The following is an 18087-nucleotide window of genomic DNA, read 5'->3' on the forward strand; positions in this document are numbered from 1 at the left end:
GTAGGGTATAGAGTGTAGGGTATAGAGTGTATGTTATAGAGTGTAAGGTATAGAGTGTAGAGTGTAGGGTATAGACTGTAGGGTGTAGAGTGTAGAGAGTAGAGTGTAGGGTATAGAGTGTAGGGTATAGAGTGTAGGGTATAGAGTGTAGGGTATAGAGTGTATGTTATAGAGTGTAGGGTATAGAGTGTAGAGTGTAGGGTATAGAGTGTATGTTATAGAGTGTAGGGTATAGAGTTTAGAGTGTAGGGTATAGAGTGTAGGGTATAGAGTGTAGGGTATAGAGTGTAGGGTATAGAGTGTAGGGTATAGAGTGTAGGGTATAGAGTGTAGGGTATAGAGTGTAGGGTAAAGAGTGTAGAGTGAAGGGTACAGAGTGCAGGGTGTAGAGTGTAGGGTATGGAGTGTAGGGTGTAGAGTGTAGGGTGTAGAGTGTAGGGTATAGAGTGTAGAGTGTAGGGTGTAGGGTGTAGGATATAGAGTGTAGGGTATAGAGTGTAGGGTATAGAGTGTAGGGTGTAGGGATTAGAGTGTAGGGATTAGAGTGTAGGGATTAGAGTGTAGGGTGTAGAGTGTAGGGTGTAGAGTGTAGGGTATAGAGTGTAGGGTATAGAGTGTAGGGTATAGAGTGTAGAGTGTAGGGATTAGAGTGTAGGGTATAGAGTGTAGGGTATAGAGTGTAGGGTATAGAGTGTAGGGTATAGAGTGTAGAGTGTAGGGTACAGAGTGCAGGGTGTAGAGTGTAGGGTATAGAGTGTAGAGTGTAGGGTGTAGGGTGTAGAGTGTAGGGTATAGAGTGTAGGGTATAGAGTGTAGGGTATAGAGTGTAGGGTATAGATTGTAGGGTATAGAGTGTAGGGTGTAGGGATTAGAGTGTAGGGATTAGAGTGTAGGGATTAGAGTGTAGGGTGTAGGGTATAGAGTGTATGTTATAGAGTGTAAGGTATAGAGTGTAGAGTGTAGGGTATAGACTGTAGGGTGTAGAGTGTAGGGAGTAGAGTGTAGGGTATAGAGTGTAGGGTATAGAGTGTAGGGTATAGAGTGTAGGGTATAGAGTGTATGTTATAGAGTGTAGGGTATAGAGTGTAGAGTGTAGGGTATAGAGTGTATGTTATAGAGTGTAGGGTATAGAGTTTAGAGTGTAGGGTATAGAGTGTAGGGTATAGAGTGTAGGGTATAGAGTGTAGGGTATAGAGTGTAGGGTATAGAGTGTAGGGTATAGAGTGTAGGGTAAAGAGTGTAGAGTGTAGGGTATAGAGTGTAGGGTGTAGAGTGTAGGGTGTAGAGTGTAGGGTATAGAGTGTAGAGTGTAGGGTGTAGGGTGTAGGGTATAGAGTGTAGGGTATAGAGTGTAGGGTATAGAGTGTAGGGTATAGAGTGTAGAGTGTAGGGATTAGAGTGTAGGGTATAGAGTGTAGGGTATAGAGTGTAGGGTAAAGAGTGTAGAGTGTAGGGTACAGAGTGCAGGGTGTAGAGTGTAGGGTATAGAGTGTAGAGTGTAGGGTGTAGAGTGTAGGGTATAGAGTGTAGGGTATAGAGTGTAGGGTATAGAGTGTAGGGTATAGATTGTAGGGTATAGAGTGTAGGGTGTAGGGATTAGAGTGTAGGGATTAGAGTGTAGGGATTAGAGTGTAGGGTGTAGAGTGTAGGGTGTAGAGTGTAGGGTATAGAGTGTAGGGTATAGAGTGTAGGGTATAGAGTGTAGACTGTAGGGATTAGAGTGTAGGGATTAGAGTGTAGGGTATAGAGTGTAGGGTATAGAGTAAAGTGTAGAGTGTAGGCTATAGAGTGTAGGGTATAGAGTGTAGAGTGTAGGGTATAGAGTGTAGGGTATAGAGTGTAGGGTATAGAGTGTAGGGTATAGAGTGTAGGGTATAGAGTGTAGGGTGTAGGGTATAGAGTGTATGTTATAGAGTGTAAGGTATAGAGTGTAGAGTGTAGGGTATAGACTGTAGGGTATAGAGTGTAGGGAGTAGAGTGTAGGGTATAGAGTGTAGGGTATAGAGTGTAGGGTATAGAGTGTAGGGTATAGAGTGTAGGGTATAGAGTGTATGTTATAGAGTGTAGGGTATAGAGTGTAGAGTGTAGGGTATAGAGTGTATGTTATAGAGTGTAGGGTATAGAGTGTAGGGTATAGAGTGTAGGGTATAGAGTGTAGGGTAAAGAGTGTAGAGTGTAGGGTACAGAGTGCAGGGTGTAGAGTGTAGGGTATAGAGTGTAGGGTATAGAGTGTAGGGTGTAGAGTGTAGGTTATAGAGTGTTGGGTGTAGAGTGCAGGGTGTAGAGTGCAGGGTATAGAGTGTAAGATATAGAGTGTAGAGTGTAGGGTATAGAGTGTAGGGTGTAGGGTATAGAGTGTAGAGTGTAGAGTATAGAGTGTAGGGTATAGAGTGTAGGGAATAGAGTGTAGAGTGTAAGGTGTAGAGTGTAGGGTATAGAGTGTAGGGTATATACTGTAGGGTATAGAGTTAAGGCTATAGAGTGTAGGGTATAGAGTGTAGAGTGTAGGGTATAGAGTGTAGGGTATAGAGTGTTGAGTGTAGGGTTTAGAGTGTTGGGTGTAGAGTGCAGGGTGTAGAGTGCAGGGTACAGAGTGTAGGGTATAGAGTGTAGGGTATAAAGTGTAGAGTGTAGGGTATAGAGTGTATAGTGTAGGGTATAGAGTGTAGGGTATAGAGTGTAGGGTATAAAGTGTAGGGTATAGGGTATAGCTTTTAGGGTGTAGAGTGTAGGGTGTAGAGTGTAGAGTGTAGGGTATAGAGTGTAGGGTATAGAGTGTAGGGTATAGAGTGTAGGGTATAGAGTGTAGGGTAAAGAGTGTAGAGTGTAGGGTACAGAGTGCAGGGTGTAGAGTGTAGGGTATAGAGTGTAGGGTATAGAGTGTAGGGTGTAGAGTGTAGGGTATAGAGTGTTGGGTGTAGAGTGCAGGGTGTAGAGTGCAGGGTATAGAGTGTAAGATATAGAGTGTAGAGTGTAGGGTATAGAGTGTAGGGTGTAGGGTATAGAGTGTAGAGTGTAGGATATAGAGTGTAGAGTATAGAGTGTAGGGTATAGAGTGTAGGGAATAGAGTGTAGAGTGTAAGGTGTAGAGTGTAGGGTATAGAGTGTAGGGTATATACTGTAGGGTATAGAGTTAAGGCTATAGAGTGTAGGGTATAGAGTGTAGAGTGTAGGGTATAGAGTGTAGGGTATAGAGTGTTGAGTGTAGGGTTTAGAGTGTTGGGTGTAGAGTGCAGGGTGTAGAGTGCAGGGTACAGAGTGTAGGGTATAGAGTGTAGGGTATAAAGTGTAGAGTGTAGGGTATAGAGTGTATAGTGTAGGGTATAGAGAGTAGGGTATAAAGTGTAGGGTATAGGGTATAGCGTGTAGGGTGTAGAGTGTAGAGTGTAGAGTGTAGGGTATAGAGTGTAGGGTATAGAGTGTAGGGTGTAGGGTATAGAGTGTAGGGTGTAGAGTGTAGGGTATAGAGTGTAGAGTGTATGGTATAGAGTGTAGGGTATAGAGTGTAGGGTATAGACTGTAGGGTGTAGAGTGTAGGGAGTAGAGTGTAGGGTATAGAGTGTAGGGTATAGAGTGTAGGGTATAGAGTGTAGGGTATAGAGTGTATGTTATAGAGTGTAGGGTATAGAGTGTAGAGTGTAGGGTATAGAGTGTATGTTATAGAGTGTAGGGTATAGAGTTTAGAGTGTAGGGTATAGAGTGTAGGGTATAGAGTGTAGGGTATAGAGTGTAGGGTATAGAGTGTAGGGTATAGAGTGTAGGGTAAAGAGTGTAGAGTGAAGGGTACAGAGTGCAGGGTGTAGAGTGTAGGGTATAGAGTGTAGGGTGTAGAGTGTAGGGTGTAGAGTGTAGGGTATAGAGTGTAGAGTGTAGGGTGTAGCGTGTAGGGTATAGAGTGTAGGGTATAGAGTGTAGGGTATAGAGTGTAGGGTATAGAGTGTAGGGTGTAGGGATTAGAGTGTAGGGATTAGAGTGTAGGGTGTAGAGTGTAGGGTGTAGAGTGTAGGGTGTAGGGTGTAGGGTGTAGGGTATAGAGTGTAGGGTATAGAGTGTAGGGTATAGAGTGTAGGGTATAGAGTGTAGGGTGTAGGGATTAGAGTGTAGGGATTAGAGTGTAGGGTGTAGAGTGTAGGGTGTAGAGTGTAGGGTATAGAGTGTAGGGTATAGAGTGTAGAGTGTAGGGATTAGAGTGTAGGGTATAGAGTGTAGGGTATAGAGTGTAGGGTATAGAGTGTAGGGTAAAGAGTGTAGAGTGTAGGGTACAGAGTGCAGGGTGTAGAGTGTAGGGTATAGAGTGTAGAGTGTAGGGTGTAGGGTGTAGAGTGTAGGGTATAGAGTGTAGGGTGTAGAGTGTAGGGTATAGAGTGTAGGGTATAGAGTGTAGGGTATAGAGTGTAGACTGTAGGGATTAGAGTGTAGGGATTAAAGTGTAGGGTATAGAGTGTAGGGTATAGAGTAAAGTGTAGAGTGTAGGCTATAGAGTGTAGGGTATAGAGTGTAGAGTGTAGGGTATAGAGTGTAGGGTATAGAGTGTAGGGTATAGAGTGTAGGGTATAGAGTGTAGGGTGTAGGGTATAGAGTGTATGTTATAGAGTGTAAGGTATAGAGTGTAGACTGTAGGGTATAGACTGTAGGGTATAGAGTGTAGGGTATAGAGTGTAGGCTATAGAGTGTAGGGTATAGAGTGTAGGGTATAGAGTGTAGGGTATAGAGTGTATGTTATAGAGTGTAGGGTATAGAGTTTAGAGTGTAGGGTATAGAGTGTAGGGTATAGAGTGTAGGGTATAGAGTGTAGGGTATAGAGTGTAGGGTAAAGAGTGTAGAGTGTAGGGTATAGAGTGTAGGGTGTAGAGTGTAGGGTGTAGAGTGTAGGGTAGAGAGTGTAGAGTGTAGGGTGTAGGGTGTAGGGTATAGAGTGTAGGGTATAGAGTGTAGGGTATAGAGTGTAGGGTATAGAGTGTAGGTTATAGAGTGTAGAGTGTAGGGATTAGACTGTAGGGTATAGAGTGTAGGGTATAGAGTGTAGGGTAAAGAGTGTAGAGTGTAGGGTACAGAGTGCAGGGTGTGGAGTGTAGGGTATAGAGTGTAGAGTGTAGGGTGTAGAGTGTAGGGTATAGAGTGTAGGGTATAGAGTGTAAGGTATAGAGTGTAGGGTATAGATTGTAGGGTATAGAGTGTAGGGTGTAGGGATTAGAGTGTAGGGATTAGAGTGTAGGGATTAGAGTGTAGGGTGTAGAGTGTAGGGTGTAGAGTGTAGGGTATAGAGTGTAGGGTATAGAGTGTAGGGTATAGAGTGTAGACTGTAGGGATTAGAGTGTAGGGATTAGAGTGTAGGGTATAGAGTGTAGGGTATAGAGTAAAGTGTAGAGTGTAGGCTATAGAGTGTAGGGTATAGAGTGTAGAGTGTAGGGTATAGAGTGTAGGGTATAGAGTGTAGGGTATAGAGTGTAGGGTGTAGGGTATAGAGTGTATGTTATAGAGTGTAAGGTATAGAGTGTAGAGTGTAGGGTATAGACTGTAGGGTATAGAGTGTAGGGAGTAGAGTGTAGGGTATAGAGTGTAGGGTATAGAGTGTAGGGTATAGAGTGTATGTTATAGAGTGTAGTGTATAGAGTGTAGAGTGTAGGGTATAGAGTGTATGTTATAGAGTGTAGGGTATAGAGTTTAGAGTGTAGGGTATAGAGTGTAGGGTATAGAGTGTAGGGTATAGAGTGTAGGGTATAGAGTGTAGGGTATAGAGTGTAGGGTAAAGAGTGTAGAGTGTAGGGTACAGAGTGCAGGGTGTAGAGTGTAGGGTATAGAGTGTAGGGTATAGAGTGTAGGGTGTAGGGTATAGAGTGTAGGGTATAGAGTGTTGAGTGTAGGGTTTAGAGTGTTGGGTGTAGAGTGCAGGGTGTAGAGTGCAGGGTACAGAGTGTAGGGTATAGAGTGTAGGGTATAAAGTGTAGAGTGTAGGGTATAGAGTGTATAGTGTAGGGTATAGAGTGTAGGGTATAGAGTGTAGGGTATAAAGTGTAGGGTATAGGGTATAGAGTGTAGGGTGTAGAGTGTAGGGTGTAGAGTGTAGAGTGTAGGGTATAGAGTGTAGGGTATAGAGTGTAGGGTGTAGGGTATAGAGTGTAGGGTATAGAGTGTAGGGTATAGAGTGTAGAGTGTATGGTATAGAGTGTAGGGTATAGAGTGTAGGGTATAGACTGTAGGGTGTAGAGTGTAGGGAGTAGAGTGTAGGGTATAGAGTGTAGGGTATAGAGTGTAGGGTATAGAGTGTAGGGTATAGAGTGTAGAGTGTAGGGTATAGAGTGTATGTTATAGAGTGTAGGGTATAGAGTTTAGAGTGTAGGGTATAGAGTGTAGGATATAGAGTGTAGGGTATAGAGTGTAGGGTATAGAGTGTAGGGTATAGAGTGTAGAGTGAAGGGTACAGAGTGCAGGGTGTAGAGTGTAAGATATAGAGTGTAGGGTGTAGAGTGTAGGGTGTAGAGTGTAGGGTATAGAGTGTAGAGTGTAGGGTGTAGGGTGTAGGGTATAGAGTGTAGGGTATAGAGTGTAGGGTATAGAATGTAGGGTATAGAGTGTAGGGTGTAGGGATTAGAGTGTAGGGATTAGAGTGTAGGATGTAGAGTGTAGGGTGTAGAGTGTAGGGTATAGAGTGTAGGGTATAGAGTGTAGGGTATAGAGTGTAGAGTGTAGGGATTAGAGTGTAGGGTATAGAGTGTAGGGTATAGAGTGTAGGGTATAGAGTGTAGGGTATAGAGTGTAGGGTATAGAGTGTATGTTATAGAGTGTAGGGTATAGAGTGTAGAGTGTAGGGTATAGAGTGTATGTTATAGAGTGTAGGGTATAGAGTTTAGAGTGTAGGGTATAGAGTGTAGGGTATAGAGTGTAGGGTATAGAGTGTAGGGTATAGAGTGTAGGGTAAAGAGTGTAGAGTGAAGGGTACAGAGTGCAGGGTGTAGAGTGTAGGGTATAGAGTGTAGGGTGTAGAGTGTAGGGTGTAGAGTGTAGGGTATAGAGTGTAGAGTGTAGGGTGTAGGGTGTAGGGTATAGAGTGTAGGGTATAGAGTGTAGGGTATAGAGTGTAGTATATAGAGTGTAGGGTGTAGGGATTAGAGTGTAGGGATTAGAGTGTAGGGTGTAGAGTGTAGGGTGTAGAGTGTAGGGTATAGAGTGTAGGGTATAGAGTGTAGGGTATAGAGTGTAGAGTGTAGGGATTAGAGTGTAGGGTATAGAGTGTAGGGTATAGAGTGTAGGGTATAGAGTGTAGGGTAAAGAGTGTAGAGTGTAGGGTACAGAGTGCAGGGTGTAGAGTGTAGGGTATAGAGTGTAGAGTGTAGGGTGTAGGGTGTAGAGTGTAGGGTATAGAGTGTAGGGTATAGAGTGTAGGGTATAGAGTGTAGGGTATAGATTGTAGGGTATAGAGTGTAGGGTATAGAGTGTAGGGTGTAAGGATTAGAGTGTAGGGATTAGAGTGTAGGGATTAGAGTGTAGGGTGTAGAGTGTAGGGTGTAGAGTGTAGGGTGTAGAGTGTAGGGTATAGAGTGTAGGGTATAGAGTGTAGGGTATAGAGTGTAGACTGTAGGGATTAGAGTGTTGGGGTTTAAAGTGTAGGGTATAGAGTGTAGGGTATAGAGTAAAGTGTAGAGTGTAGGCTATAGAGTGTAGGGTATAGAGTGTAGAGTGTAGGGTATAGAGTGTAGGGTATAGAGTGTAGGGTATAGAGTGTAGGGTATAGAGTGTAGGGTGTAGGGTATAGAGTGTATGTTATAGAGTGTAAGGTATAGAGTGTAGACTGTAGGGTATAGACTGTAGGGTGTAGAGTGTAGGGAGTAGAGTGTAGGGTATAGAGTGTAGGGTATAGAGTGTAGGGTATAGAGTGTATGTTATAGAGTGTAGGGTATAGAGTGTAGAGTGTAGGGTATAGAGTGTATGTTATAGAGTGTAGGGTATAGAGTTTAGAGTGTAGGGTATAGAGTGTAGGGTATAGAGTGTAGGGTATAGAGTGTAGGGTATAGAGTGTAGGGTATAGAGTGTAGGGTAAAGAGTGTAGAGTGTAGGGTATAGAGTGTAGGGTGTAGAGTGTAGGGTGTAGAGTGTAGGGTATAGAGTGTAGAGTGTAGGGTGTAGGGTATAGAGTGTAGGGTATAGAGTGTAGGGTATAGAGTGTAGGGTATAGAGTGTAGAGTGTAGGGATTAGAGTGTAGGGTATAGAGTGTAGGGTATAGAGTGTAGGGTAAAGAGTGTAGAGTGTAGGGTACAGAGTGCAGGGTGTAGAGTGTAGGGTATAGAGTGTAGAGTGTAGGGTGTAGGGTGTAGAGTGTAGGGTGTAGGGTGTAGAGTGTAGGGTATAGAGTGTAGGGTATAGAGTGCAGGGTATAGAGTGTAGGGTATAGATTGTAGGGTATAGAGTGTAGGGTGTAGGGATTAGAGTGTAGGGATTAGAGTGTAGGGATTAGAGTGTAGGGTGTAGAGTGTAGGGTATAGAGTGTAGGGTATAGAGTGTAGACTGTAGGGATTAGAGTGTAGTGATTAGAGTGTAGGGTATAGAGTGTAGGGTATAGAGTAAAGTGTAGAGTGTAGGCTATAGAGTGTAGGGTATATAGTGTAGAGTGTAGGTTATAGAGTGTAGGGTATAGAGTGTAGGGTATAGAGTGTAGGGTATAGAGTGTAGGGTGTAGGGTATAGAGTGTATGTTATAGAGTGTAAGGTATAGAGTGTAGAGTGTAGGGTATAGACTGTAGGGTATAGAGTGTAGGGAGTAGAGTGTAGGGTATAGAGTGTAGGGTATAGAGTGTAGGGTATAGAGTGTAGGGTATAGAGTGTAGGGTATAGAGTGTAGGGTAAAGAGTGTAGAGTGTAGGGTACAGAGTGCAGGGTGTAGAGTGTAGGGTATAGAGTGTATGATATAGAGTGTAGGGTATAGAGTGTAGAGTGTAGGGTATAGAGTGTATGTTATAGAGTGTAGGGTATAGAGTTTAGAGTGTAGGGTATAGAGTGTAGGGTATAGAGTGTAGGGTATAGAGTGTAGGGTATAGAGTGTAGGGTATAGAGTGTAGGGTAAAGAGTGTAGAGTGTAGGGTACAGAGTGCAGGGTGTAGAGTGTAGGGTATAGAGTGTAGGGTATAGAGTGTAGGGTGTAGGGTATAGAGTGTAGGGTATAGAGTGTTGAGTGTAGGGTTTAGAGTGTTGGGTGTAGAGTGCAGGGTGTAGAGTGCAGGGTACAGAGTGTAGGGTATAGAGTGTAGGGTATAGAGTGTATAGTGTAGGGTATAGAGTGTAGGGTATAAAGTGTAGGGTATAGGGTATAGAGTGTAGGGTGTAGAGTGTAGGGTGTAGAGTGTAGAGTGTAGGGTATAGAGTGTAGGGTATAGAGTGTAGGGTGTAGGGTATAGAGTGTAGGGTATAGAGTGTAGGGTATAGAGTGTAGGGTATAGAGTGTAGAGTGTATGGTATAGAGTGTAGGGTATAGAGTGTAGGGTATAGACTGTAGGGTGTAGAGTGTAGGGAGTAGAGTGTAGGGTATAGAGTGTAGGGTATAGAGTGTAGGGTATAGAGTGTAGGGTATAGAGTGTATGTTATAGAGTGTAGGGTATAGAGTGTAGAGTGTAGGGTATAGAGTGTATGTTATAGAGTGTAGGGTATAGAGTTTAGAGTGTAGGGTATAGAGTGTAGGGTATAGAGTGTAGGGTATAGAGTGTAGGGTATAGAGTGTAGGGTAAAGAGTGTAGAGTGAAGTGTACAGAGTGCAGGGTGTAGAGTGTAGGGTATAGAGTGTAGGGTGTAGAGTGTAGGGTGTAGAGTGTAGGGTATAGAGTGTAGAGTGTATGGTGTATTGTGTAGGGTATAGAGTGTAGGGTATAGAGTGTAGGGTATAGAGTGTAGGGTGTAGGGATTAGAGTGTAGGGATTAGAGTGTAGGGTGTAGAGTGTAGGGTGTAGAGTGTAGGGTATAGAGTGTAGGGTATAGAGTGTAGGGTATAGAGTGTAGAGTGTAGGGTATAGAGTGTATGTTATAGAGTGTAGGGTATAGAGTTTAGAGTGTAGGGTATAGAGTGTAGGATATAGAGTGTAGGGTATAGAGTGTAGGGTATAGAGTGTAGGGTAAAGAGTGTAGAGTGAAGGGTACAGAGTGCAGGGTGTAGAGTGTAAGGTATAGAGTGTAGGGTAAAGAGTGTAGAGTGAAGGGTACAGAGTGCAGGGTGTAGAGTGTAGGGTGTAGGGTGTAGAGTGTAGGGATTAGAGTGTAGGGTATAGAGTGTAGGGTATAGAGTGTAGGGTATAGAGTGTAGGGTAAAGAGTGTAGAGTGTAGGGTACAGAGTGCAGGGTGTAGAGTGTAGGGTATAGGGTGTAGGGTGTAGAGTGTAGGGTATAGAGTGTAGGGATTAGAGTGTAGGGTATAGAGTGTAGGGTATAGAGTGTAGGGTAAAGAGTGTAGAGTGTAGGGTACAGAGTGCAGGGTGTAGAGTGTAGGGTGTAGAGTGTAGGGTGTAGGGTGTAGAGTGTAGGGTATAGAGTGTAGGGTATAGAGTGTAGGGTATAGATTGTAGGGTATAGAGTGTAGGGTGTAGGGATTAGAGTGTAGGGATTAGAGTGTAGGGATTAGAGTGTAGGGTGTAGAGTGTAGGGTGTAGAGTGTAGGGTATAGAGTGTAGGGTATAGAGTGTAGGGTATAGAGTGTAGGGTATAGAGTGTATGTTATAGAGTGTAGGGTATAGAGTGTAGAGTGTAGGGTATAGAGTGTATGTTATAGAGTGTAGGGTATAGAGTTTAGAGTGTAGGGTATAGAGTGTAGGGTATAGAGTGTAGGGTATAGAGTGTAGGGTATAGAGTGTAGGGTATAGAGTGTAGGGTAAAGAGTGTAGAGTGTAGGGTACAGAGTGCAGGGTGTAGAGTGTAGGGTATAGAGTGTAGGGTATAGAGTGTTGGGTGTAGAGTGCAGGGTGTAGAGTGCAGGGTATAGAGTGTAAGGTATAGAGTGTAGAGTGTAGGGTATAGACTGTAGGGTATAGAGTGTAGGGAGTAGAGTGTAGGGTATAGAGTGTAGGGTATAGAGTGTATGTTATAGAGTGTAGGGTATAGAGTGTAGAGTGTAGGGTATAGAGTGTATGTTATAGAGTGTAGGGTATAGAGTTTAGAGTGTAGGGTATAGAGTGTAGGGTATAGAGTGTAGGGTATAGAGTGTAGGGTAAAGAGTGTAGAGTGTAGGGTACAGAGTGCAGGGTGTAGAGTGTAGGGTATAGAGTGTAGGGTATAGAGTGTAGGGTGTAGAGTGTAGGGTATAGAGTGTTGGGTGTAGAGTGCAGGGTGTAGAGTGCAGGGTATAGAGTGTAAGATATAGAGTGTAGAGTGTAGGGTATAGAGTGTAGGGTGTAGGGTATAGAGTGTAGGATATAGAGTGTAGAGTATAGAGTGTAGGGTATAGAGTGTAGGGAATAGAGTGTAGAGTGTAAGGTGTAGAGTGTAGGGTATAGAGTGTAGGGTATATACTGTAGGGTATAGAGTTAAGGCTATAGAGTGTAGGGTATAGAGTGTAGAGTGTAGGGATTAGAGTGTAGGGTATAGAGTGTAGGGTATAGAGTGTAGGGTAAAGAGTGTAGAGTGTAGGGTACAGAGTGCAGGGTGTAGAGTGTAGGGTATAGAGTGTAGAGTGTAGGGTGTAGGGTGTAGAGTGTAGGGTATAGAGTGTAGGGTATAGAGTGTAGGGTATAGAGTGTAGGGTATAGATTGTAGGGTATAGAGTGTAGGGTGTAGGGATTAGAGTGTAGGGATTAGAGTGTAGGGATTAGAGTGTAGGGTGTAGAGTGTAGGGTGTAGAGTGTAGGGTATAGAGTGTAGGGTATAGAGTGTAGGGTATAGAGTGTAGACTGTAGGAATTAGAGTGTAGGGATTAGAGTGTAGGGTATAGAGTGTAGGGTATAGAGTAAAGTGTAGAGTGTAGGATATAGAGTGTAGGGTATAGAGTGTAGAGTGTAGGGTATAGAGTGTAGGGTATAGAGTGTAGGGTATAGAGTGTAGGGTATAGAGTGTAGGGTGTAGGGTATAGAGTGTATGTTATAGAGTGTAAGGTATAGAGTGTAGAGTGTAAGGTATAGAGTGTAGAGTGTAGGGTATAGACTGTAGGGTATAGAGTGTAGGGAGTAGAGTGTAGGGTATAGAGTGTAGGGTATAGAGTGTAGGGTATAGAGTGTATGTTATAGAGTGTAGGGTATAGAGTGTAGAGTGTAGGGTATAGAGTGTATGTTATAGAGTGAAGGGTATAGAGTTTAGAGTGTAGGGTATAGAGTGTAGGGTATAGAGTGTAGGGTATAGAGTGTAGGGTATAGAGTGTAGGGTATAGAGTGTAGGGTAAAGAGTGTAGAGTGTAGGGTACAGAGTGCAGGGTGTAGAGTGTAGGGTATAGAGTGTAGGGTATAGAGTGTAGGGTGTAGAGTGTAGGGTATAGAGTGTTGGGTGTAGAGTGCAGGGTGTAGAGTGCAGGGTATAGAGTGTAAGATATAGAGTGTAGAGTGTAGGGTATAGAGTGTAGGGTGTAGGGTATAGAGTGTAGGATATAGAGTGTAGAGTATAGAGTGTAGGGTATAGAGTGTAGGGAATAGAGTGTAGAGTAAGGTGTAGAGTGTAGGGTATAGAGTGTAGGGTATATACTGTAGGGTATAGAGTTAAGGCTATAGAGTGTAGGGTATAGAGTGTAGAGTGTAGGGTATAGAGTGTAGGGTATAGAGTGTTGAGTGTAGGGTTTAGAGTGTTGGGTGTAGAGTGCAGGGTGTAGAGTGCAGGGTACAGAGTGTAGGGTATAGAGTGTAGGGTATAAAGTGTAGAGTGTAGGGTATAGAGTGTATAGTGTAGGGTATAGAGTGTAGGGTATAGAGTGTAGGGTATAAAGTGTAGGGTATAGGGTATAGAGTGTAGGGTGTAGAGTGTAGGGTGTAGAGTGTAGAGTGTAGGGTATAGAGTGTAGGGTATAGAGTGTAGGGTGTAGGGTATAGAGTGTAGGGTATAGAGTGTAGGGTATAGAGTGTAGAGTGTATGGTATAGAGTGTAGGGTATAGAGTGTAGGGTATAGACTGTAGGGTATAGAGTGTGGCGTATAGAGTGTAGGGTATAGAGTGTAGAGTGTAGGGTATAGAGTGTAGGGTATAGAGTGTAGGGTATAGAGTGTAGAGTGTAGGGTATAGAATGTAGGGTATAGAGTGTAGGGTATAGAGTGTAGGGAATAGAGTGTAGAGTGTAAGGTATAGAGTGTAGAGTGTAGGGTATAGACTGTAGGGTGTAGGGAGTAGAGTGTAGGGTATAGAGTGTAGAGTGTAGGGTATAGAGTGCAGGGTATAGAGTGTAGGGTGTAGAGTGTAGGCTATAGAGTGTAGGGTATAGAGTGTAGAGTGTAGGGTATAGAGTGTAGGGTATAGAGTGTAGGGTATAGAGTGTATGGTATAAAGTGTAGAGTGTAGGGTATAGAGTGTATAGTGTATGGTATAGAGTGTAGGGTATAGAGTGTATGCTATAGAGTGTATGGTGTAGAGTGTATGGTATAGAGTGTAGGGTGTAGAGTGTATGGTATAGAGTGTAGGGTATAGAGTGTAGGGTATAGAGTGTATGTTATAGAGTGTAGGGTATATAGTGTAGAGTGTAGGGTATAGAGTGTAGGGTATAGAGTGTAGGGTATAGAGTGTAGGGTGTAGAGTGTAGGGTACAGAGTGCAGGGTGTAGAGTATAGAGTGTAGAGTGTAGGGTGTAGAGTGTAGGGTGTAGAGTGTAGGGTATAGAGTGTAGAGTGTAGGGTGTAGAGTGTAGGGTATAGAGTGTAGGGTATAGAGTGTAGGGTATAGAGTGTAGGGTATAGAGTGTAGGGTATAGGGTGTAGGGATTAGAGTGTAGGGATTAGAGTGTAGGAATTAGATTGTAGGGTGTAGAGTGTAGGGTATAGAGTGTAGGGTATAGAGTGTAGGGTATAGATTGTAGGGTGTAGAGTGTAGGGATTAGAGTGTAGGGTATAGAGTGTAGGGTATAGAGTGTAGGGTAAAGAGTGTAGAGTGTAGGGTACAGAGTGCAGGGTGTACAGTGTAGGGTATAGAGTGTAGGGTGTAGGGTGCAGAGTGTAGGGTATAGAGTGTAGAGTGTAGGGTGTAGAGTGTAGGGTGTAGGGTATAGAGTGTAGGGTATAGAGTGTAGAGTGTAGGGTATAGAGTGTATAGTGTAGGGTATAGAGTGTAGGGTATAGAGTGTAGGGTATAGAGTGTAGGGTATAGAGTGTAGGGTGTAGAGTGTAGGGTGTAGAGTGTAGGGTATAGAGTGTAGGGTATAGAGTGTAGGGTGTAGGGTATAGAGTGTAGGGTATAGAGTGTAGGGTATAGAGTGTAGGGTATAGAGTGTAGGGTATAGAGTGTAGAGTGTAGGCTATAGAGTGTAGGGTATAGAGTGTAGAGTGTAGGGTTTAGAGTGTTGGGTGTAGAGTGCAGGGTGTAGAGTGCAGGGTATAGAGTGTAGGGTATAGAGTGTAGGGTATAAAGTGTAGAGTGTAGGGTATAGAGTGTATAGTGTAGGGTATAGAGTGTAGGGTATAGAGTGTAGGGTATAAAGTGTAGGGTATAGGGTATAGAGTGTAGGGTGTAGAGTGTAGGGTGTAGAGTGTAGAGTATAGGGTATAGAGTGTAGGGTATAGAGTGTAGGGTGTAGGGTATAGAGTGTAGGGTATAGAGTGTAGGGTATAGAGTGTAGAGTGTAGAGTGTATGGTATAGAGTGTAGGGTATAGAGTGTGGCGTATAGAGTGTAGGGTATAGAGTGTAGAGTGTAGGGTATAGAGTGTATGGTATAGAGTGTAGGGTATAGAGTGTAGAGTGTAGGGTATAGAATGTAGGGTATAGAGTGTAGGGTATAGAGTGTAGGGAATAGAGTGTAGAGTGTAAGGTATAGAGTGTAGAGTGTAGGGTATAGACTGTAGGGTATAGGGAGTAGAGTGTAGGGTATAGAGTGTAGATTGTAGGGTATAGAGTGCAGGGTATAGAGTGTAGGGTGTAGAGTGTAGGCTATAGAGTGTAGGGTATAGAGTGTAGAGTGTAGGGTATAGAGTGTAGGGTATAGAGTGTAGGGTATAGAGTGTAGGGTATAGAGTGTAGAGTGTAGAGTGTATGGTATAGAGTGTAGACTGTAGGGTATAGAGTGTGGCGTATAGAGTGTAGGGTATAGAGTGTAGAGTGTAGGGTATAGAGTGTAGGGTATAGAGTGTAGAGTGTAAGGTTTAGAGTGTAGGGTATAGAGTGTAGGGTATAGAGTGTAGGGTATATACTGTAGGGTATAGAGTGTAGGCTATAGAGTGTAGGGTGTAGGGTATAGAGTGTAGGGTATAGAGTGTAGGGTATAGAGTGTAGGGTGTAGGGATTAGAGTGTAGGGATTAGAGTGTAGGGATTAGAGAGTAGGGTGTAGAGTGTAGGGTGTAGAGTGTAGGGTATAGAGTGTAGGGTATAGAGTGTAGAGTGTAGGGATTAGAGTGTAAGGTATAGAGTGTAGAGTGTAGGGTATATAGTGTAGGGATTAGAGAGTTGGGTGTAGAGTGTAGGGTATAGAGTGTATGTTATAGAGTGTAGGGTATAGAGTGTATGTTATAGAGTGTAGGGTATAGAGTGTAGAGTGTAGGGTATAGAGTTTAGAGTGTAGGGTATAGAGTGTAGGGTATAGAGTGTAGGGTAAAGAGTGTAGAGTGTAGGGTATAGAATGTAGGGTATAGAGTGTAGGGTGTAGAGTGTAGGGTATAGAGTGCAGGTTGAAGAGTGTAGGGTATAGAGTGTAGAGTGTAGGGTATAGAGTGTATAGTGTAGGGTATAGAGTGTAGGGTATAGAGTGTAGGGTATAGAGTGTATCGTGTAGGGTATAGAGTGTATGCTATAGAGTGTATGGTGTAGAGTGTATGGTGTAGAGTGTATGGTGTAGAGTGTATGGTGTAGAGTGTAGGGTATAGAGTGTATGTTATAGAGTGTAGGGTATAGAGTGTAGGGTATAGAGTTTAGAGTGTAGGGTATAGAGTGTAGGATATAGAGTGTAAGGTATAGAGTGTAGGGTATAGATTGCAGGTTGTAGAGTGCAGGTTGTAGAGTGTAGGGTATAGAGTGTAGGGTATAGAGTGTAGGGTATAGAGTGTAGGGTATAAAGTGTAGAGTGTAGGGTATAGAGTGTATAGTGTAGGGTATAGAGTGTAGGGCTTAGAGTGTATAGTGTAGGGTATAGAGTGTATGCTATAGAGTGTATTGTGTAGAGTGTATGGTATAGAGTGTAGGGTGTAGAGTGTATGGTATAGAGTGTAGGGTGTAGAGTGTAGGGTGTAGAGTGTAGGGTATAGAGTGTAGGGTATAGAGTGTAGGGTATAGAGTGTAGGGTATAGAGTGTATGTTATAGAGTGTAAGGTATAGAGTGTAGAGTGTAGGGTATAGACTGTAGGGTGTAGAGTGTAGGGAGTAGAGTGTAGGGTATATAGTGTAGGGTATATAGTGTAGGGTATAGAGTGTAGGGTATAGAGTGTAGGGTATAGAGTGTATGTTATAGAGTGTAGGGTATAGAGTGTAGAGTGTAGGGTATAGAGTGTATGTTATAGAGTGTAGGGTATAGAGTTTAGAGTGTAGGGTATAGAGTGTAGGGTATAGAGTGTAGGGTATAGAGTGTAGGGTATAGAGTGTAGGGTAAAGAGTGTAGAGTGAAGGGTACAGAGTGCAGGGTGTAGAGTGTAGGGTATAGAGTGTAGGGTGTAGAGTGTAGGGTGTAGAGTGTAGGGTATAGAGTGTAGAGTGTAGGGTGTAGGGTGTAGGGTATAGAGTGTAGGGTATAGAGTGTAGGGTATAGAGTGTAGGGTATAGAGTGTAGGGTGTAGGGATTAGAGTGTAGGGATTAGAGTGTAGGATTTAGAGTGTAGGGTGTAGAGTGTAGGGTGTAGAGTCTAGGGTATAGAGTGTAGGGTATAGAGTGCAGGGTGTAGAGTGTAGGGTATAGAGTGTAGAGTGTAGGGTGTAGGGTGTAGAGTGTAGGGTATAGAGTGTAGGGTGTAGAGTGTAGGGTGTAGAGTGTAGGGTATAGAGTGTAGGGTATAGAGTGTAGGGTATAGAGTGTAGACTGTAGGGATTAGAGTGTAGGGATTAAAGTGTAGGGTATAGAGTGTAGGGTATAGAGTAAAGTGTAGAGTGTAGGCTATAAAGTGTAGGGTATAGAGTGTAGAGTGTAGGGTATAGAGTGTAGGGTATAGAGTGTAGGGTATAGAGTGTAGGGTGTAGGGTATAGAGTGTATGTTATAGAGTGTAAGGTATAGAGTGTAGAGTGTAGGGTATAGACTCTAGGGTGTAGAGTGTAGGGAGTAGCGTGTAGGGTATAGAGTGTAGGATATAGAGTGTAGGGTATAGAGTGTAGGGTATAGAGTGTAGGGTATAGAGTGTAGGGTATAGAGTGTAGGGAGTAGGGTATAGAGTGTATGTTATAGAGTGTAAGGTATAGAGTGTAGAGTGTAGGGTATAGACTGTAGGGTGTAGAGTGTAGGGAGTAGAGTGTAGGGTATAGAGTGTAGGGTATAGAGTGTATGTTATAGAGTGTAGGGTATAGAGTGTAGAGTGTAGGGTATAGAGTGTATGTTATAGAGTGTAGGGTATAGAGTTTAGAGTGTAGGGTATAGAGTGTAGGGTATAGAGTGTAGGGTATAGAGTGTAGGGTATAGAGTGTAGGGTAAAGAGTGTAGAGTGTAGGGTACAGAGTGCAGGGTGTAGAGTGTAGGGTATAGAGTGTAGGGTGTAGAGTGTAGGTTGTAGAGTGTAGGGTATAGAGTGTAGAGTGTAGGGTGTAGGGTGTAGGGTATAGAGTGTAGGGTATAGAGTGTAGGGTATAGAGTGTAGGGTATAGAGTGTAGAGTGTAGGGATTAGAGTGTAGGGTATAGAGTGTAGGGTATAGAGTGTAGGGTAAAGAGTGTAGAGTGTAGGGTACAGAGTGCAGGGTGTAGAGTGTAGGGTATAGAGTGTAGAGTGTAGGGTGTAGAGTGTAGGGTATAGAGTGTAGGGTATAGAGTGTAGGGTATAGAGTGTAGGGTATAGAGTGTAGGGTATAAAGTGTAGAGTGTAGGGT

This window comes from Ranitomeya imitator, chromosome 4 (genome assembly GCF_032444005.1).
Source record: "Ranitomeya imitator isolate aRanImi1 chromosome 4, aRanImi1.pri, whole genome shotgun sequence".
Lineage (NCBI taxonomy): Eukaryota > Metazoa > Chordata > Amphibia > Anura > Dendrobatidae > Ranitomeya > Ranitomeya imitator.